This window comes from Girardinichthys multiradiatus, chromosome 13 (genome assembly GCF_021462225.1).
Source record: "Girardinichthys multiradiatus isolate DD_20200921_A chromosome 13, DD_fGirMul_XY1, whole genome shotgun sequence".
Lineage (NCBI taxonomy): Eukaryota > Metazoa > Chordata > Actinopteri > Cyprinodontiformes > Goodeidae > Girardinichthys > Girardinichthys multiradiatus.
In genome coordinates, this window is record NC_061806.1 from 3,119,248 (window position 1) to 3,142,069 (window position 22,822).

Consider the following 22,822-nt stretch of genomic DNA (forward strand, 5'->3'; position numbering starts at 1 on the left):
AAGGCCGTGTGGAAGAGGACGGATGTAGTAACAGCTGTGCTTTTATTTGGGCAGTGGCGTCACAGGAAGTCCACAGTTATCCCGTTTCCTGGCTGTGCCGGAAGAAGGTTAATGCACTTTATTTTGAAAAGTTCAGGAAAGTCTATAGCAGAGTTTAATGTTGAAATCCATGGCTGGGTCCCAACATCCCCACTTTTAGTTCCGAAGAATGGGATGAAGTCCACAGTCTTTGGGGCTAAACATCCATCCTCAGCCATGTGAAAATAGTCACTGGGTTCCTGTAGGTAGGCAGAGTTCAACAGTTCATTTTGGTTCAGAGGTTAGTGTTTGGACAGGAGTGAGGGCAGAGACTAACACTAATAAAATGTTTAAATAAAAAAAAAATTTAAAAAAATCATGCAATAATTTTCACAACTTAATAATACTGCTTTAAAACCTCAATAATTTCTCAAGTTCAAAACCATAAGAAAGAAAAAGATTAAAACAGAATATAGGGTGTTGGAAATGATTTACCATCTCATACCTTAGATAGATTTTACAGGGTTGATTCTGGACTGCAACGGCTTGCCGTGTCTTTTAAGAACGTCGTTACCTCAGTCATAACACACCTGCAGATCATCTCAAACTCCTCCTCTGTGATGACATCTTTGGAGTGGCTCCACTCTTTACCACCAACCTTACAGTTCAATGTTGCTCTGTGAAAAGGTGTTTGTCTTTTAACTGGCTGCTTGTCTTTTGGCTGACGCCAGTTACCACTCCCCTGGTTCTGTTGCATCACTTGGGGACTTACTTTGCGCTTCTTCGGCCTGTTCTCAGTTTGAATGTTTAACACTTTAACTTTGCCTTTTCCTGCTCTGTCTGAATGGACACGTGTTTCCCACACAAGCTGAGCATATCTACGAGTCTCCTGCATGGAGAGATTCTCTGTTATGCAATGCAAGGTCACGTCATACTGCACGCTTACATGGAGGTTGTGACGGAACAAAGACTTAAAAGTGTGGTCTTCTTCAAGACCTGGAGCATAACATCCTTGAAAATAAGCTGTCTTTAAACGGTGGAAATATTCTCTGGGAGGTTCATACTGTTTTTGCAAAACTGTCAAAGCATTAATAGTGGCAGCGGCTTCATCTCTGTAAACATAGTACTCTTCTCTAAGAGCCTGGCAGAGAGCTGGATAACTGTCACTAATTTCTGGAGGAAGAGTTTTTACGAACAGATGAACACTCTTAGCTGTTATTTTCCAAATGAGTCTCGGCTTCTCACGATCAGAAGGAAAACGCAAGTCAAGAAGACAATGTTCAACCTCAAGCAGGTAAGCCTCAATATTTGACTCCTGGCTACCTGGATCAAAAACTTCTATGTCCTTAGCAAGGAATTCAAGCTGTTTGAAACGGACACTATGCTCCCATGTGTGGTGCGGATTATAGAAGAAATGTGAATGTTAAGTGTTTTTGCTGATATTAAACGGGAGTGACTGTGAGGAACGCTGACTGACTGCCTGTGTGTGTGTGTATCTGGGTGAAGCAGCAGAGAGCGGGCTCGCCATGGCTGTTTATGAAATACACTGTATTGTCTGGTCAACCTTGCGGTGTTAACAAGGACAATACAGAGATAAGCGGATTTTATATGCATATTGTGAAACGTGAATTGAACATTAATTTCACAGGATTTTAAACAATGAGAGGAATTCCCGGAATTTCCGGAAAATCCAGGATGGTTAGATATAAACACACAATTAACTAACAATCAAGCACTGGTTCTCCAAACGAGAGGTAAGGAGGAAGGTGATAAAATGAAAAAGAAGATCGAAAAAAAGGTAAGACAACCAATGAAGGCGGATGGAATTAATTTGACGGACAAGTGGAATTTAGGTGATTGGTTTAGAAAGAAAATGAACACAGAGAAGAAAAACAGACAGGAAGCACAAGGTAAGTTAAATGAAGCTACTGCTTGGTCTAAAAGTAAGTACAACACAAACATACATAAATATGAAAAAAAAGAACGCTTCTGGGGAGACATGATTTTAATACATCAAGGAGCAAAACACACAATGACGCACAAAAAACCCAGAGGAGGAGACAAGAAGGAGGGGTCAAAATCAGCTCAGGGGACGTCCAGACAGACCGCCCCCATATAGACGCTCCTCCCCATGCAGCTCCCTCACTGGTGCACCCACACCGCCCCCTGGTGGATTGTACCCTATATTGGAAATAGAAAATGGAACACTTATACTGCATGGCTTAGAGATTCCAGAAGGGGGGACTGGATCTGTCAGTGGAACTTCCGGATTATCTATGTCAGCATCTGCTGGCTCATTTCTGGATGCGGAAAAAGCAGCATTTCAGGACAGAGAGGTAAGAGAAAGACAAGAACAACATCAAAGAAGCCTGAGCAAAACAAATCCCTTTCGCTCACCCCCACAACAATCCTCCCAACCTGCTTCTATAATTTCAGAGGCTGGGGCACGGGGGCCAGGCTCTGGCTTACAAGGAGCACGGACTGATCCGGTGGGATCAGTGGGTTTAATGCTAAGTGGATCCTGGAGGCCAGATAGGGTTTTGTGTCCCAATCCTTTTCTCACACTCACACCTTGTTACACCTCTACCCCAGCTGTAGAGCTGCAGGAAAACAGGCACAGCATGCCACAGGAAGATGGAGAAGACAGAGCTGATCCGCAGCAAAACCATCCTGAGGACGGATCCCCAATACGCAGTCAGACAGTTGGACAGTTAAGGGAACATTTAACCCGCAAAGCTGCAGCTAAACCAGAAGGCTTTAGTTGTGCCCCAAAAACCAATTATCCCCTTTTACAGCAAAAAGGCTCTGGAGCCTCTCGCTGGGCGACATTACGGCTCTCAGTGACAAGTTGCCCCCCATAACTGAAAGAGCAGCAGTGTGGCTCCAGACTTTAGACACCCTGACGGCAGGCACCACGCTAGCATTGGGAGATTATAGAGCAGTGGCAGTACGGTGCATGCCACACCACACATGTAGAGAGATTGAGACTGCTGCTTACACCTCAGGAGCCCCGGATTCTGACCTCTTCACCCAGCATGTCCACTGGCTTGGTGATGCATTGAGAACAGCATACCCTGTAACCAGGGGATGCACCATCCCTAAGTTTGAATGGGACCCTAAAATTAACCCCAGGGAATACCTGGACCAGTGTAAATCCATGTGGCAAACTCAGACAGGGACTAATCCGGCCAATGAAGGGGCACAGTGAGACTGGTTCAGGGATGCTGTCCTTAAAGGACTACCCCAAAAGGTAAAAGCCAGTATGGACGACAATCCTGACATGCTTGGAGCGGACACTGGAACTTGGGATCGCCATCTGATCCATCACCTGTCCAAAATAAGAGAGGAACATAAGAAAGATGAGGAGGAACCTAAGACCCTGCAGGCACAATTGTTAAAAATGCACACCAGAAGACCCTTCTCACCCAATTCATGGGGCAGAATAATCCCCTGGGGTGAGAAAGCGTTCATTTACACCTAAAGGTTAGTCTACACCTTAGGTGCACTGTCAGATCAGTGGTCCCACCAATAGGGGCAGAATAATCCTCTGGTGAGACCACTTAGCTCCAGGTCAGTGTACACCTGTGAGTGAAGACCAGGACATCACACAGAAGAGGTAGATGTGATTGAGCTTTCCTGTCTTTCACTGGTGGTCGTAGCTGCTCTCCCACCGAAGAACTGAACTGAACACTCTGAACTTTTCAAAAAAAAAAAAAAGAGGTCTTTTGTGTTTCACCATATTGTTAATCCTTATCTTCCTTTGCAGGTACCTTTGAAAATAATGGGAGGTAAAAATCTAGGACCCAGGCCCCTTAAGGGTTGGGTCACGGGAGGTATAGGTGTTTTATCATTTTTCATTGTCACATTGATTCCAGGTTTGTATTGTGAACTTCCATTCCAGACATGCTCTGACAGCCGCCAAACTGAGCAAATGTTCAAACGCGCAACCAATAAGGGAAAAGCGGACTGGTGCCTGGCTAAATACGAGGGGATAGAGCTCAATTATATTTGTGGGGCCACCACCACCTTTTCTTTTGACCTCTGTCCGGTAGTGAATTGCGGGAATGGCGGAACCGGGTGGGAAGGTTATGCCATTTATTTATGCATGGACGAAAGATGGTCTAAGTACTGTAAACAATGAAGGGACTCCTGGCCCATACCCCTACCATGTGGCTCTTGGAGCGGGGGGACTAGTTGGACGGGCTCTGGATGGACTCCTGATAAAAAGGCAGTACCCGGTAATTTGACAATTATCAGCATCCAGCGCGGCACGCCAGGTGGAGCCATTACCAACGGCTCTTGCAGTATGGCAGTCAGGAACAGACACATGGGACCAATAAAAATTAATTTTCAAACACTGTCTGTGCACCAGGACAACACAATTACCGTCCCACCGACAGTCAGGCCAAAAAATAAACCCCAGGTGATGGAACTTGATTATTCCAAATTGAAACCTATAGAGGTAATCCAAATGGCCACAGGATATACCGAAGATAACCTTTGGCTTCAGTGGATAGCACAAACAGCAAAAGAACAAAGTAGAGCTGAGTGTGTGGCCTGTGCCTCGGCCCGACCACATCTTACCACCGATCCTGCCCCTCTGTATCCAGAGGACACGTGGGGTTACAATTGTATGATACAACTAACTAAGGAGGCCACACCAGCTAACTGCGCCACACTAGCCAGCATTTTTCCTCCCATTCCCAATAACACCAAAACAGGACCATTTACCCTTCAAAAAGGGAATGGTACTTATACTTGTTTTAATTTTACTGCTCAGAACCCTAAAATCAATGTGGGACAGATCCCCTTAGATTGGTGTAATAGGACCGCTTCAGGCGGGGGCATTGGACGTTGGGCAAGGTCAGGACTCTACTATTATTGCGGAGACCATAGACTGCTCACTAATATCCCACAAGAGACTGTAGGATTGTGTGCCATGGTTAGGCTACAGGCACCACTGGTCCTAATAGGACCTAATATAACATCTGCCCCGACCACTGCAGGTTTAGTGAATTTAAGAGCTGAGTTGGATTCAAGTGAAAAATTAGAAGACATTTCAAATTGCACATACACATACTTCTTTTATTGAACATTCACTCAAACACCTGCAGTACAGTTGCACTTAACTTCAGCATAGGCTGTATAGTTTTTAGAGGTGCAACAAAAGCAATAAAACCATCCTGAAAACATTAAACCTGTTAAAAAAACTAGAAAACTACGACACAAATGCAATTTATTTTTTAAAACAATATTTTTTTGTTAAAATATTTTTATTCTGTCACTTATACAGTTGTATATTCATATTGGGTAGTTTTTTTTGCTGTTGCAATATAACATTTCCCAAGTACATTTATCTATTGTATGTCTTAATATGTCTGGAGGGATTTGTCAGGTTTTTCTACAGTACTCTGAGCATTTTGTGAGTGTATCACACATAAAACCCGTTTGCTTACAGTATTTTTGAAGAGATCCAGGTATTTGGGGCAGAGTTGCAAGAATTTCATCTACTAATGTTGGAAGCAGAAAAAAGGAATTCTGGAGGTGTTTCATTTGTGCATCTTTAAAGTTTTTGTCAAATAAAATGTCACACTCCAGGTGCTGAGTTGCTGTCCATATAAGCAGCTTGTAGCTTTGCAGCCACAGGCACATCATTGTCAACTGAACCTGGAATAAATGTAAAAAAAGTTTACAGTTTCTTTAAATGAAGCTTTACAAGTACCTGTCACATTAGATAATCAATTAACAATATTTACCCAGATGGTGGTAATATTTGCCTATTGGGAAGAATGAGATACTTCAACTCTTCTTCTGATGCCACCATTTGGAGGAGTAAAAAACTCTGTAACATGCGTTCATTAGGGGAGATTTGATCATAAGAGGCTGTGCTGAGTCCAAAATTCCATCTGGAATTTTTGGCAAATATGACTTTTGGCAATTATGCTATGAGGCTAACAAAATAAAAAATAAAAAGTCAACCATAAACCAATCCCCCAACCTCCTGGATCTCTTTGCTAGTCGCCACTAGTAATATCTCTGCTACCTTTCATTTTCAATCAATCTTCAGATATTTCTATATCAACCGCCCACACTTATCTCTTAGTGCCAGGACTGTGGAAGACCAAACCTACCAGACTTAAGGAATTAGGGATTAAGAAAATAAATAGCTTAGAAATTAATTTCTCACCCAATAAATAGTTTAAGAAATTAATTAATGTACCATTAAATGCAACAAATTAAAAAATAACTGATTAAAATATCAGACATAAATAGATATTTCCATTTTGATCTTAAGCTGAGATATTTTATGTCGGCGCCATTATTTTTCTTTTGACGAGATCTAAATTTTTTCAATTATTATTTTCTGCAGCTCTTTTATTTTGTTTGAAATTTATTCTCTTTATAAAAAATTTCTTTACTTCAAAAGTATAATTAGTTTTTTTTTTTTTAGATTAATGTTTTTGTTGGGCTGCATGGTGGTGCAGTTGGTAGCACTGTTGCCTTGCTGCAAGAAGGTCCTGGGTTCAACTCCCTGCTGGGGGTCTTTCTGCATGGAGTTTGCATGTTCTTCCTGTGCATGCATGGGTTCTCTCTGGTTACTCCGGCTTCCTCCCTCAGTCCAAAAACATGACTGTTAGATAAATTGGTCTCTCTAAATTGCCTTTAGGTGCAAGTGAGTGTGTGTGCACGTGGTTGTTTGTCCTGTGTGTGTCTGTGTTGCTCTGCGATGGACTGGCGACCTGTCCAGGGTGTACACCACCTCCTGCCGATAGACTGCTGGAGATAGGCATCAGCTTCCCAGCGACCCACTATGTAAGAAGCGAAAGAAAATGACTGTTTCTGTCCTTGTCCTTTAATTTCTTCAACATAGATGTATTTTTTTTCTACAATTGTATTGAAAATAACAGCAAATAGTAACAGCAACATTTACTAATATGCAACATTTAAAAGGTCAAACAAGTAGACAGAAGTGTAAACCTATATTAACCCATCCCTCCCCCTCAACTTTGATCCAATCACTACTTATTCATCAAGAATAACGAGATAATTTGATGCAAAGGTTGTAATTCAAAACAATAAAAAAGCAAAAAAATAAATAAATAAATACATTAAGTGCATTCCATAACCCCCCATGACTATCATCTTAAGACAATAATACAATGTACAGCAATATAAAAGGTAATAATAATAGTAATAATAATTCTGATATTCATCTATTGTCATGTTTTTATTCCGTGTTTTAAACTTTTTCATGTTTGGACATTTTTCCGCATTCAGATTCTTCCAAAGCTTCACTCCACAGACAGAAATACAGAAAGTTTTTCTTGTTGTTCTAATTATGTTTTTTTTAAATATTGACCTATACCTGTTAACTCATAAACTCCTTCCCTTCTCTTGAATACTTTCTGGCAGTGGTTATTTTTATTAGAGCTGTTTGTCAGTAACTTCTTATAATTTTGAGTGTATAAATAAAGGCTTAGTATGATCCATGACATGGAACCAAGTATCCTGACCCACATGCAGAAACCGAGACATAAGTCAGATTGGAGGTAAGAAGTATTTATTTTTGAAAACATTTAGAAACTGAATGTGTTGCAGGGCTTCAGTAATTGGGTTCGACTGAACATCCATGATGTAAATCTCCCGTTCCACCACATCCTAAAGGTGCTCTATTGGATTGAGATCTGGTGACTGTGGAGGTCATTTGAGTCCAGTGAACTCATTGTCATGTTCAAGAAACCAGTCTGAGATGATTCGTGCTTTGTGACATGGCGCGCTATCCTGCTGGAAGTAACCATCAGAAGATGGGTACACTGTGGTCATAAAGGGATGGACATGGTGAGCAACAATTCTCAGGTAGGCTGTGACGTTGACACGATGCTCAATTGGTACTAAGGGGCCCAAAGTGTGTCAAGGAAATATCTCCCACACCATTACACCACCAGCCTGAACCGTTGATACAAGGCAGGATGGATCCATGCTTTCATGTTGTTCATGACAAATTCTGACCCTACCATCCGAATGTCGCAGCAGAAATCGAGACTCATCAGACCAGGCAATGTTTTTCCAATCTTCTATTGTCCAATTTTGGTGAACCTGTGCGAATTGTAGCTTCAGTTTCCTGTTCTTAGCTGACAGGAGTGGCACCCGGTGTGGTCTTCTGCTGCTGTAGCCCAACCGCCTCAAGGTTTGACATGTTGTGTGTTCAGAGATGCTCTTCTGCATGCCTTGGTTGTAACGAGTGGTTATTTGAGTTACTGTTGCCTTTCTGTCAGCTCAACCAGTCTGGCCATTCACCTCTGACCTCTGGCATCAACAAGGCATTTTCACCCACAGAACTGCCGCTCACTGGATATTTTCTCTTTTTTGGACCATTCTCTGTAAACCCTAGAGATGGTAGTGTGTGAAAATTCCAGTAGATCAGCAGTTTCTGAAATACTCAGACCAGCCCGTCTGGCACCAACAATCATGCCACGTTCAAAGTCACTTAAATCACCTTTCATCCCCATTCTGATGCTCGGTTTGAGATGCAGCCGATTGTCTTGAACATGTCTACATGCCTAAATGCATTGAGTTGCTGCCATGTGATTGGCTGATTAGAAATTTGCATTAACAAGCAGTTGGTGTACCTAATAAAGTGGCCGGTGAGTGTAATTTCTACTCCGGTCCAAACACCTTCACCTAACTAACAAGCACTATTCTACACAAAGAGGATAAAAATGACTACTTAACAATAATAAGCAAAGATGGCGGCTATCAGCTGGTAGACGGTGGGTTGTGCCCTTAGCTACTAGCAGCTGATTGCTCCAACTCTGAGGCGGGAACTCAGTGGAAAAACTCCAGTAATAAAACTGGGACAAAGGAGTGGTCGGGCCACGAGGCTCAGACCTCAGCTACTTTGAATAGAAAACTTTAAAAGTCCAACTAGTAACTCCTGGCTGATTTGGGATCAGCAGGACAAAAACATGCACCTTGATGATCGCATCCGCACTGCGTGATTCAGCAGTACAGCAAATCAAACACTCAGCATGAAACATTTCAATCAGTATTGCATGCAACAGGTTAATACCCTGGATTAACTACTGGTGATTCTAAATGACCTTTAACTATGCCTCACCCTGCCCAGTCCTTTAAATACACCTATCCAATTTAAAATAAAAAAAGAACGAAATTACTTTGACTTTGATTTCTTCTCTTCACCTGTTGATGATGGCTCGTAGGTCTGAAGGAAACGGGGTGGGTCCAGAGTGACACGTGTCCGTGATCAACTCCAAAAACGGTAAACTTCTCATCCGTCCAAAAAGGGGAAAATATGAGGAACTGTTGCAGTTGACTGAATCAACAAGGAGGAAAACTCATCTCCTTGGAAATAAAACCTCTGTGGGTTTTCACCTGTGCCGGAGTGTCGGCGTGGTCTTCGATTGGTATATGAATTTTCTGACCTTCTTGTATCAGACAGAATTCCAGCTTTGCAGCTCTCCCGGTGATGGTCTTGTGGAGGAAAAAAGTAACTCGCCTGTGAGTTTCTGTCTCTTTACATATGCGCCTCCGTTGCGTTGTCCTGTGAGACAAGCTGGAAATGGCGGTTTAAAAGTTTGTTTCTTCAGCATTTATAGCTCTGATGACGTCAGCTTCGATGTCCAATCCTGCAACGAAGGCTGAGCTGCACATGTTTAAATGTTTTTGTACTGATCTCTATTGAAATAATCCACACATCATTCAGGACTCTGATGTTCAATAACTTGTTCAAATAAATCACTTCTCACCAACACAAACCATAATTCATATCCATCAAGCTGAAAACAATCATATTCCTTTTCTTTGTTTATCCGAGTCTCTGATATTGAATATTAAATGAGCATGGAAATGTATGTAAATATCCCTTGAGTTTTTTGGAGGACAGACTTCTGATGCTAAAATGTATGATCTTCAAGGTGTCTTCAGATATAAAGCTGTGATTATTTTGTGTAATAACTGCAGCTGGTGTTGGTTAAAAAAGTTCATATCTGAGTCTTTTACACTTCCAATATTAATCTGTTATCTGTTATGTGCTATCAGAATGTCTGTCTGTCTGTCTGTCTATCTATCTATCTATCTATCTATCTATCTATCTATCTATCTATCTATCTATCTATCTATCTATCTATCTATCTATCTATCTATCTATCTATCTATCTATCTATCTATCTATCTATCTATCTATCTATCTATCTATCATCTATCTATCTATCTATCTATCTATCTATCTATCTATCTATCTATCTATCTATCTATCTATCTATCTATCTATCTATCTATCTATCTATCTATCTATGTGTGAACTGATCAGGTCTCCACCTAAAGACCTCTACCCGCCCCCAAGTAAGTCTTAGGCTGTGGATGAGCAGCGCTGTGTGTGTGTGTGTGTGTGTGTGTGTGTGTGTGTGTGTGTGTGTATAGGCTGGTGTCATGCGGTTCACAGTGTCAGTTTAACCAGCGCTCCCATCACGCTGGCTGGCTGAGACCCTGTTCGCCGCGCTGCGGTAACGCGCCCGTTAGGAATACAACTACAGGTCTCCGGCGGAGCAGCTGCAGGTCGGTCCGCCGGTGCCTAACGGACTTCACTTCAGCCTCAGCTGGCAAGTTAGGACATAGCAGCTCTACTGTCCACTCCGCTTGGGTGCATGCTGGTAAAAAGGCTTATCTCCCGAAAAGTAACGTCTCAAACGATGCGCGTCTGAAACACGAACACCAAGATCAAGTCGCGGGTAAGTGTGTGCATGCTTCCACGTGTTAATTAAATTCTGCTGCAAGTGTTAGTGTTATAGATTTGTGCCATTTAGAAAACAAATGTTTCAGAAAGTTATGTAAAATCTGCAGCAGGTGAGCATCCTGAAGTAGGTCAGAGAATAAAGAGGAAATGCATCCTGGTATTTTAGGTTAGTTTTGGAGCGCCCTGTAAGTGGACCATAGCATGCAGCCAGCCTGCTAAGGATGAATCAGGCAGTGAATGCTGCATGTGGAGTGTGGAGTTGACCTTCTTTTGATGATCGTTGTGCCTGTGAATATAATGACACCTTATAGGCTATCTGTTGCAGCCTAAAGCTGACCAGCATGAACTGCTGTGTCAGATGTTGGTGTTTTGTTTCTGCATTTATAATCAAGATGAGCAGTTCTGACACCATGGAGCACAGAGCATCTCATTGTGATGTGCAAATTCTGAAAGTCACAAAAGTTTAGTTTCTTAAAATACAGCTGCTGATCTGAAAGTAAATCTGCATCTTTAAAGACACAGGTGATCCAAAAACAGAGGATTAAAATAAAACAAGCCTTAAATGTTTGCGGTCTTCTTCTGCTTCTCTCCTCCTGCTGCTGGAGGGTCTCTGAAGGCTACCTGAGAGACAGAGTCGCTCCCCCTCCTCCTGCAGCCTCTTCCTTCTCACAGCTCATTTCCCATGCTTTTCATGCCTGCAGTTTAAACCCCTTTGATGTTTTCTCACGATGAACCCTGCACATTGAAAGAGCTCCATGGTATGTAAATGTTCTCTGATTGACTTCGGAGTCTTTTTAATTAACCCACTTGTATGCACGCTGCAGCTTTGTCCTCTGTGAAATGCCATCAGGGCAACTGTGATGGAATAACGTGCTATCAGTGGGAATTTCAAAGTCAGTAGGAGGTTGTGTTTCAGATGTTGCCTGGTTTGATATTTTCTGTGACTTATTTCTGCATGAAATATTTGGCTGTGATGTTAAAAGCAATACCTTGTACGGTGCAATTGGCAATAAAGACTTTACACATTTTAATATGAATGACTTGCAAGATATCAGAGAAGAAGATCTGAGATGCAGTACCCTGTAGGGAACTTACATTAATAATATGCTTCATTCTATCAGCAGTGGTTCTCCAGAACTTTCATGTGAGCCTTTTACCCAATCAAAGCTTTTTAGTAATTCCAAACATTCTTGTAGGTGTTAAAAGGCTGAAATTTGTGCCTTTATCCTTATATCTGCAAAAAACATATTCTTTCCTGTCATTGTGGACTGTGCTAATGCTTCCACTGCTGCACCGTGCATATAGTGCAAGCTGAAGGTGGATGCGCACAGCGATTAGCCATGTAATTTCCACTTTCTGTCAGCAGGTGGCAAAATGCTCTCAGGGATAAGGAGAGATCCTTCTAGTTGCTTCTGGAGGGGCAGCTTTCAGTAGGCAGAGGTGCTCAGCTGCCCCACCCCTCAGCCACCACCTCAGAACTCTTCAGGTAAAATAAGTCAAAGCAGCATATTCAGCGTAATTTTAAAGCTCAAATTTCACAGAAGGTGAATGCTTCACTATTTGCATGGCTGGATCAATCTTCTACACGGGCCTCAGAACAAGTTATTGCGCACAGGGCATGCTGAAGAAAACTTTGCTAACGATTTATTATTTACTACCTGAAGATTTAATTATGTCCTTTGTTTGTTTGTTTTTTCACACTGCATGCTGGGGGTTTGGTCGTGGAGCGTGTGGTGAGTGGGCTTAAAGACTAAGAGCTGTTTTTCAAACTTCACTTACAGTATTTATGTTGTCTTTAATGCTTGGATTAGGCTCCTGGCGCAGAAGCCTAAATGCTAGAATGGCCAGTGGATTAAAGACTGTGAGTCTGTTAGGCTGCAAGGATTCCAAACTTAATAACTTACAGTCTCTGTGTAGATAGGTGTTCATGTACCGGGACTCACCAACTCAGTCATTAAATGTCCGTATGAAACACAAGGGATGTTATATGGTTTATACAAGCTCTGGCGTGATGAAATGCTTTTGGATGTGGAGATGTGGGGCACTAGCAGATCGCTTGTCCCCATAGATAACAGGAGGTTGAAGCCGCTGCAGAGGCTGCTGTCGGTGGAAGCGGAAATGGGCATGAAGCGCCGCCTGAGACTACTGCCCCTGTGCCAGCAGAGCTGATGATTTTGGTCAGTGTTCAGGGTCAAAGCAGTTCTGTGGGCGTCAGTGGGTCTGTTGACAAGTATGTTGTAGACAGTGAAGGCTGGGAGCAGTGTCAGAGGCTCCACAACCACCAGTGTTGACACTAATGGCATATCAGCTGGCTTTTGCAGCTCTGAGTTGGACGTTTTGTCATACCAGTTGCAGTTCAGACAGAAAGGCTGCATGGGAATGGTTTGGTTGCTACAATGGGATTCTACATGAACCAGGAAAGCTCTAAAGAGAGTTGTGAGATGATACAAGAAGCTAAACATGTTACAGAAGGAGGATCTATGGGGCAGAGTGGTTGCCATGGTGACGGTGTTGCGGCTATGGAGTGAGATTATGAATTGGATTCTGATTTTTGTTTTTGTTTCACAAAACAAAATTTTGGATAATAGTTATAGGAGATTGGTTGTTGTACCAGACTATTTTTCTGATGTTGAGAGATTTTTTTGTCTGTTAGTCTTCTGGATGAGAAGAAACGATCCATGTTACTAGTAAATGGTGGGAGAAAACTAATGTGTGGTAAAAATGAAATCTTTAGAAGAATTTCACTATGGTTAGATTTCACTGGGTGTTTTGCATTTTCTGTTTTTTCTTGTCTGGTTTTCTTCCCTCTCTATATGTGTGAGGTGTATGGGTGGCCTCATTAAATATAAACTGGGGGAGGGATGCACAGAACAGAGCTTTGATTACAGAAATATAAGACAGAAGAAGTTGGATTCAATTCAATTCAGCTTATTTACATACCGCTAATTCACAACACATGTCGTCTCAAGGCACTTTAAAGAGTCAATTCAATCCAGTCATACAGACAGATTCCAAATGAAGTACATACATTCCAATTGATCCTAGTTATCAGACAGTGCAGTCAAGTTGAGTTTATTATTCAACTTAATAAAAAAGGTCTCTAAGGAAACCCAGCAGATTGCATCCAGTCAGTGACTTGCAGCATTCACTCCTCCTGGGTGAGCATGTAGAGACAGTGGAAGTTTTCCTTTTCTACCACAAACCCACAGTAGTGTTATTAAAAATAGAATGGGGTTTATGCTAGACAGGTGAATGTATATTTAGTCATAGAACAAATCTCCGAGCAGGGTATTTTATTTTTCCCAAATTTAGATGTACAGATTTTGGCAAGTACAACTCAAATTATTAGTAGAATTTTACAAGTAAAGTAGAGAGCTAAAGGGGCTATAGTTCAATGGAGACAAGGATGCATCAACAACATTCTTACTGAATGGAGTGATCAGTTGCATGGAAAAAGCAGACGGTATGCCTTTGCCTTCCAAACGGTCAGTTTATAACAAATTCAGCAGAGATGAGAAAGCTTACAGTGGAGTTTTATCTCTTTTCAAAGGGTACATGCAAAGAAGCAGTGACAGCAAAACTTCTCCAAGGGCTTTCTTAACTATGTAACTTCAGAGGATCTGGAGGCTCTAAACACATACTTAACATTGGGGGAGCTTACAACTGCTGTTACACAGATGTTATCTGAAGGATCTCTAGGAATAGACACCTTAGCTGCAGACATTTTTAAACATTTCAGGCAGTTATTGGGAAAAAAACACGTTTGGATTTTTTTAATGATTCTTTTGTTAGAGGGACACTTCTAACAAAAGAATCTTGCCAGCAGGGAGCACTTTCTCTGCTGTCTAAAAGGGGGTCCAAGCCCCTTTAAAGAACTGGAGACCAGTGACTCGTTTATGCACTGATTATGAAATAGTTCTAAAGGTGTTATCTAATAGACTTAAACATTCTATTGAGCTTTTAGTTCCAGCGGATTGTCTTCCTGACAGGTCTATGCTAGACAATTAAAAAAATTCAATTCAATTCAAAGATACTTTATTGATCCCCGAGGGGAAATTAGAATTCCAGTACAACCCATCCATACATACATTTGATGTATGCAAGGTATGTGACCTGAATGTGAGGATTATTTTCATTGATCAAGAGAGAGCATTTCATTGTGTAAATCACACTTTTTTGTTTTCAATTTTCCCATTTGGTGTGGGAAATATTTTCTTACTATGGTGAGATCACTCTTTCATAATTTAAGTTGTATTGAGCGGGTTGAACAGTCTTGGATTGGTTAATAGAGGTATTAGACAGGGCTGTCCTATCTCAGGTCAGTTATATATAGCTTGGCAATTGAACCTGTTTTATTTAGACTGATAGCTAGAATAAAGGGTTTTATTTAACTGTTTCGGGTCAGAGTTCTCCTGTAGTTGTTTGAGCTTATGCCGACAATGTAAATTTGTTTGTTAGCAATCAGAGTGATGTCCTGCAGGGCAAGCTTAGTTTTGTATGGAAGGGCTTCTTGACCGAAAGTTAACTGGGACAAAAATAAGACTTTCTTGGTGGGTAAATGGTGTACAGATGACATTCCAACCCTGCCAGAAAATGTATGCTCGGGAAGGAATGGTATTTAAACATCGGTATTATTTATAGGTAATGATAATTTTCAGAAACAGAATAGAGAGGGTGCTGGAAAAGGTTAAGTCCAAGTTGTCTAAATGGAAATGGCAGCTACCCCAGCTGTGCTACAGGGAGAGAGCTCTGATTGCAAACAATGGTAGTAGTAATGATATTCCTAAAGAAGTAGTACAAGAGCACTCCAGTACACTATTACTATCATCATTTCATCATGCTGTGTTTACACTGTTGCTAATAAAAGGGGACTTGACACTTTTAAAGCGCTGGAGGCCTGTTGGCTTGATCTACACAGACTATAAGCTTCTTTCAAAAGTGCTTGCCAAAGTTACAGTGTACCTGAAGCCCACACTGCAGACTGGTGTGGCTGTCTTGTAGAAGACCTTGTGAAACAACTCTAGAACCTGCTTGTGTGGTCCATATTCATTGCTTGTGTCTCTGATGTCCTATGTAGCAAAGGAAATCAGATTTTTGTACTTCTCAACTACACACAAAACGGAGAAAAATTCAACAAGATTTAAAAAATTGTTTAATAAAAGCCATACATCAAATTCAAAATTCCATAACAATATCCCAGACTTAATAGTTGTGTTGTATATATTACTTTTGACAAGCTGACTTACTGCCTGTTTAGGCATCGTTTTCCACTCTTCTTTAAAAGGTGCTCCCAGGTCATTGAGGTTCTGAGGCCCAAGACTCAGATGATCCTAGAGCTTTTTAATGGGATTCAAGTCTGGAGAAGGTGCAGGACACTCCGTCTGGGATACCGCAGCCTCCAGCAGCCCTTCCCTGATGATGCAACCTCAAGGAGCTGGGACATATTGGTCCATGAAGATGAAATCAGGCCTACAGTATGTCGCTCATTCAGAGGTGCAATGACTGGATGAATGGTGTCATTTAGGTAGTACTGGTCTGTCACAGTGCAATTCCTAAGGTGTAGGGGGCTCTGCATTGATTGTACATTTCACCAGTCTGTAACACCACCATCTCTAGCAACAATGTTGGCATCCATCATTTCTGCTCAGTATTCTGTTGATCGATTGTTAGATGATACCTTGGTCTCAAAAACCTGTAAAGATTTGTTACTGAACCAGAACATTTACAAACATATTCAATAATTGAGAATAACATTGAAAAGTTAATTGATTTTAGTACCTCCATCACTAGGTGAAACACATTATATAGATTAATTACACACAGACTGATGCTTTCAAGCCTTTACATGACATTTAAGTTTACAATATTACATTGGACTTATAAAAAATAAATTTCAATACACAAATGTGGGCTTAATGAAAAGTACGTTTAATAGCTGCTTAATAGTTATTTTCAAAAGGTGCTTTCAATCTGACAAACGAGCCTCTCTGGACATATATTTTTGTGGTTTTGTGGTTAATCACCCTGTAAGAGAACATCATGTTACGTGGTAGGTACTGAAACGTTGAACAGTTGGACAGCTGAGTTTATAACGAATAACGGATTCCACCTTTTAGGGACCAAGGAACCTGTTGGAGAACTTTTTGGAGCAGGATTTAAAGGGGAAGTCCTTTTTTTTTCTTTCTGCTCTTGGTGGAGGAGGACGCTTTTCTCTGTCTCCCGCACAATCCCATATCTGCCCTGCTTCAGCTCTGTGTCTTGTCTTTCTTTTTGGAGCCTCTTGTTGCATAACTTCCAAAATTCTGAGTTATGGCTTTGGTCACCTTGTCTCTCAATTGATCAAATTTTCTCGACGAGAAGACAGGGTGAAGGGGAACCTTCTAGTCCGGACGGGACATTTTTCTCCGGATACACGATGGACTCCTGGCAGAAGTGGAGGATTGTGTGTCTGTCGATAATGTCAGTCGAGGATGTCGAAGATGTGTACACAATTGGATGTTTGATAACAGGATTTCTGCTTTTTGGAGTTGGCGGTTACCTGGCATATCGAGAAATTCGAAAAACGTCGGCAGCTGTTCTGGCCATTGTAAGGCTGCCTGGCATGTGTGATGGGATCTTCAGAGCAATCAACACTCAGACTGAGATGTTACGTGAGCTGAATCGCAGACTGGATGTGATCCTTACACAGGATTGCAGGCAGGTTGCAGTTCCTGGACTCAGGGGTGAAATGGGATAAATCTTGGAGAAAGTTGTTCGCTCGGATCTGGCGAGACTCTCGAGGCTGACGGAAAATTAAGAGTCAGTCTAACCCAAATAATTGTTGTTTTTCTGAATCTGGCTCCCCTGCATGGCCTTGATGGCTGGCTATCTTCAACTTCTCCTGGAAGTTATGTAAACATGACGCTCTGCTCCCTCTGCCCCCTCCCTTCACTGAGGACATCTGTGGACCTGCTCAGAACTTTGTGGCCGGTTGATGAACATTCCATCATACCATCAAGGACAATGGCCTCTGTGACAGTGCTTCATGGACTCACTTGCACACACTCACTTGCACACACACACATGCTCAAGATAAACATATGCACCCCTTCACACCGCCTTCACCGGATCCCCTGCATGATGTTGTTTCGTATATATGTTGCTTCTTTGTGCTGAGGTTTTTTGCAATTTCAAACTGTATCCTCCTAAGGATAAAGTGTGAAATATGATTTTTTCCCCTCTACTTACCTAATGTGGTCTCTTTTCTCATCTATCTAAATGTGTGATTTCATTACTTTTCATAGATTTTCAGATTTCTCAGAAGGATTACCAGCGAAAGCCAAATATTATTAGTATTTGAAAATTTGGACTAAAGCTGTTTTTACACCAATGACCAGAGAATTTTAGATTTCTTAAAAGGATTGTATTACAACTATATCATACCAGTGACAGCCAAACATTATTAGTATTTAAAAAGTTTGGACTAAAACTGTTTTATACCAGTGATCCAGCTTATTTGAATGAAGGGACCACAACTGCCTCATACCAGCAACCTCAAGGATTAATATTATCATTTTTCGTCTAGCACAGGATGAATTCCTTACCACAGAGGACTTAATGAGCTAATTACTTCTATTAGAAAGATTGGATTAGAACCAGCTCTTACCAGTACCAGAACTCCCAAGGATTATTAGTGTCATTTGATTTGTTTTTCTGTGTTTGATTTTCTGTGTCATTGTGGTGTTTTTCCTCATGTACAGCGCTTTGAGGGCCTTGTTGCTGAGAAGCGCTATATAAATAAACTTGACTTGACTTGGAGGACAGCCACACCTCTTGTCCGGCTGAATACACGGGGACCCAAATATGTTTTCTGTCTGCAATCCTCTTAGTCCTGTACGGGCTGTTTTGGAGGGTGGCTTGGGTTTGGTCCTACACCCCACAACATTTGAGGAGTTGAGCCCTGGTGTGGAGTGATGGAATTGGGAAATGACGCTGGAAGCAGGGAAGGCTGTAACCCCAGAAAAGCTTTGGAAGGGGATATGCCAGACACTGTGGAGGTATGGGAATTATGTGCATACTCGATCCAAACGAGATGCTGACTCCAAGAAGTGGGGTTGTCAGCACACGGGCAAACATTCCAAAGATTGAATCTCTCACATTGTTTGTTAGTCTGGGTGGTGGAAACCTGAAAAGAGTCAGGATGAGGATTTGGGAAGCTCAGTAACGAAGTCTATGGCTATGTGTGACCAGCGATGGCTGGGGATAGAGAGAGGCTGTAGAAGACCAGAGGGTGGGCGAAGAGAGATCTTATTTTTGGCACATATGGGACAGGTGGACACGTATTCAATTACGTCTTTGTTTAATTCAATTCAATTCAAAAATACTTTATTAATCCCAAAGGGAAATTAAATGTTGTTATAGCTCATATTATGTAGGTTTCTTCAAAGAGCCGTTGTAGATGCTGATGGGTTAGGGCCAACGTAAATATCGGCGGAGAAAAATGATAGTGCGGCTGCTGCCTGGATGACCGGAAAAGTGTGATGAATGAGCCAAACAAATGAACTGAGGATGAACAGGAACAGGAATGTAGAGAAATTTGTAATGCCAAGAAAGCATTAAAGCTGCTTTCTAGTGGTTGGAGCGGGCCCTTCCAGGACTGCACTTATTTTAGCTGGGTCTGTCTTCACCTGTCCACTCTCAAACACAAACACCAGGAAAGTGATGGAGTTTAAGTGGAATTCGCATTTTTCTTCCTTCATAAACAGGCGGTTCTCCAGCAATCTTTGCAGGACCTTGCGAACATGTACACTGTGTGTAATGTTTTTGGAGAAAATGAGGATGTCGTCCAGGTAAATAAAAACGAAGTTGTTGATAAAGTCATGAAGTCCATCATTAACTAAAGATTGGAAGACTGCTGGTGAAAAGGTCAGGCCAAAAGGCATGACCAGATACTCAAAATGTCTGATATGTGTCTTAAAAGCTGTCTTTCATTCATCTTCCTTGCGAATGCGAACAAGATTGTATGCATTTCTAAGGTCTAGTTTAGTGAATATGGTGGCATTTTGGAGAGGTTCGAAGACTGATGAAATAAGAGGGAGCAAATATTTGTTTTTTACAGTGATCTAGTTAAGTCCTGTATAAGATGGTCGAAGGGTGTCATCTTATTTTTTTTAACAAACAGGAAACATGCTCCAACTGGAGAGAAAGATGGCCGATTTATTCCTGCTTTTACTGATTCGTTAATATATTTTCCAACTCCCTCCCTCTCCAGGCACGCAAGACTGTACAGCCCCCTGGAGGGCAGGGGTGCACCAGGCAGGAGTTCGATAGCGCAATCATAGGGCTGATGAGGAGGCAAAGAGAGTGCAAAGTCCTTACTATAGAAAACGGTGGTAGTGGAAATAATGAGTCGCGCCAGTACCCCCGGAACAACTGGTGGACCTACTCTGTTGGGTGGACCGAGCAGGGAAGGCATCAACGTGAGGAAAGGTGCTGCTTTCTCTCCTCCTGGGTTAAGCGAGCGCGGCCGAACTGCATGGGCTCGGGTGTTGGCTGAGGGGAGTGAGATTGGGCATGGTTCAACTTCTGATGTCATAGGAGGTGTTTGATGGAGTGGGGGCCTCTCTATGCCTTGTTCTCTCTCGTAAATGATTTTCAATCTGTATGGATAACTCGGTGAGATCTTCCAAGGTCTCTGGTTCGTCCCATCAGGCTAATTCATCCTTTAACCTCACACTTAAAGAGTTAAGAAAGGCTACCTTGAAAGGGGGCATGTTCCAGCCAGATTAATCTGTTAGGGTACGGAATTTTGTGGTTAATTCCGCTACAGACTGGTCACTATGTTTCGAACTCCAGAGCTGTTTAGCCGTCTTCTCGTCACTAGTCCTGAAGGAGAAGGTTGACTTGATCCAGGATCTCATTTAAAGTGACTAGATTACGTGTGTTCTCGTTAATTACAGCCTCCCCCCATTTTAGAGCATTACCTCTCAGAAGTCCAATGACTTAGGAGATTTTGCTCATATAGGAATGGATGTGGGGAACATTGACAAAACAAAACGCACTGCACGAGAAAACCCCGGCAGTTACCCAGCTCTCCTTAGAATGCTTCAGGGGTAGGTGGGACCACTTCTCGGACACTGAGGGATTCCGTTCTGGAGTGAGCTGAGGAGGAAACAGAAGCTATGTGAGCTGACTGCAGCGGAGTGAGAATAAACAGCATACCGCTTAGTTTTTCTGATTTAGCTGATCTAGGGACTGAGCCAGGGTAGCCTGTTGCTGGACCAGGTTCTGGGGAACTCATGCCCTGTTGTGAGAGAGCCATTTGCAATAGCGCCACAAAGTCCATCTGGCCAGTTTGTTCTGTCATGTTTACCTAAAGATGGACTGACAATTACTGATAATGTGAAGAGTTTATTGAATCAAATGATCTGGGTGAAGTGGTCGTCTGGATCTTGGACCAGGTTGGACACTAAGGAGGAGAGGAAAGTTATTTGCAGACTGGGTTGACTGGGTTGATAAAGAGGATGAAATTAATTGGGAGAGAGGAGCACTTTCTGAGAGAGGAAGGAGCAGTGATTCTGGGAAGAGGGAGAGCACATTCTCAGGGAATGAGACTGCCAGGTGGCTGGACCAGATGGTAGACGAACGTGACGTCAGTTCTTCAGGAGGAGGTACTAGGAAGGACCGTGAGAGTGGACAGGCAAGCAGGTAGGGAGGCAGGTAGGCAGGTGAGCAGCGAAGCCACAGATGGGGGAGTGGGCCAGAAGGATCCGAGGGTAAGAGGCAGGCAGACGAAGCAGGACTCTTCAGGGTTCCTGGGTGGGTCCTGCAGATGAACCGCCTCCACACTCCGATCCTGTTTCTGGTCCTGTTCTGGAGGGGCTCTTAGATGAACCGCCTCCACGCCCAGATCCTGTTTCTGGTCCTGTTCTGGAGGGGTTCTTGGATAAACCGCCTCCACACCCCGATTCTGTTTCTGGTTCTGTTCCGGAGGGGTCCCAAGCCGAGCTGCCCTCACACTTTGTTCCTCTCCATAAGGGGCTCGTGGATGGACTGCGTCCACTCCCTGCTCCTGTTCCCGGTCCTGTCCTGGAGGGCTATGAGGACAAACTGCCTCCATTCCCGTTCCGGAGGAGTTCGTGGAGGACCTGTCTCCACTTCCTGTTCCTGCCCCTGAGGGGTGCGAGGACGCACCCTCTCCTCCGGCTGTGCTTCGGCGGTTCTGCTGCAGATCTCCACAGCCTCGCCGAAGGTTCCAGCAGTCTCTGCACCATTCACCTGGATTCCAGCGGTCTCCGCACCACGTCTCTGAGCTCCACCCTGGGTTCTCCTGGTCCCGCCGCCGGCCGTCAGATCATCAGCCCCTACGTCGCCGGCCTGCTGATTGGCTGCCCCTATGTTGCCGGCCTGCTGATCGCCTGCCCCTACGCCGTTGGCCTGCTGACCGCCTTTTGTTTTATGGTGTCTGGGATCCGCCCTTAAAGGGAGGGGCTGTGTCATACCTGCTTGTGTTTTTGTTATATTACCTGGTCTAGTCCTTTGTTTTTTGTCTCCCTGCACCCCAAGCCCACACCTGCTCTGTGTTTTCGCCTGATTCTCTTGTCACATTTGTCTTTGGTTCTCCCTGCTGTTCAGGTTTCTATTTAAGCCAGTTTGTTTCTGTTGTCCCCCGCTTGTTCCTTATGTTATGTGTATGCGCGATCCCATGTGTTGGCTACCCTGTCTGTGTCCTGCCATGGATAAGAAAGACTCATCTTACCTGAAAACCTCGAGCTTCAGTAGTTGTTCCCTGCATTTTGGTCCATCAAAAACCCACTTTATGACAGTGTGTGTATTTTCTTGTTTGTTCTCAGCAACAGAAACAGGATTTGGTTCAATCTTCCTTTGAAAATGTTGGTTATATTTTGCCAAGGTGAATACATATATAATAGATACATTTAAAATTTTTCTTAAGGACACGTAAAAAAAAGAATACTATAGCAATTTAATAAGCAACAACAGAAACAATATCGAGGCTCAGTGGGTAATAATTAAAAAAGTAATAACGAGTAATTTTAATTTTTTTCAGGAAGC

At 42.7% G+C, this 22,822-nt stretch overlaps 1 protein-coding gene across 1 annotated transcript in view; it reads left to right on the forward strand.

The window, feature by feature from the left end:
* The first annotated feature begins 10,522 nt into the window (after positions 1-10,522).
* Positions 10,523-22,822, forward strand: part of LOC124879259 (retinoic acid receptor beta-like) — a 361,385-nt gene continuing 349,085 nt past the window's right edge. The window contains exon 1 of the mRNA XM_047383707.1: positions 10,523-10,766. The gene's annotated coding sequence lies outside the window, so the exon portion shown is untranslated. The remainder of the gene's footprint in view (positions 10,767-22,822) is intronic.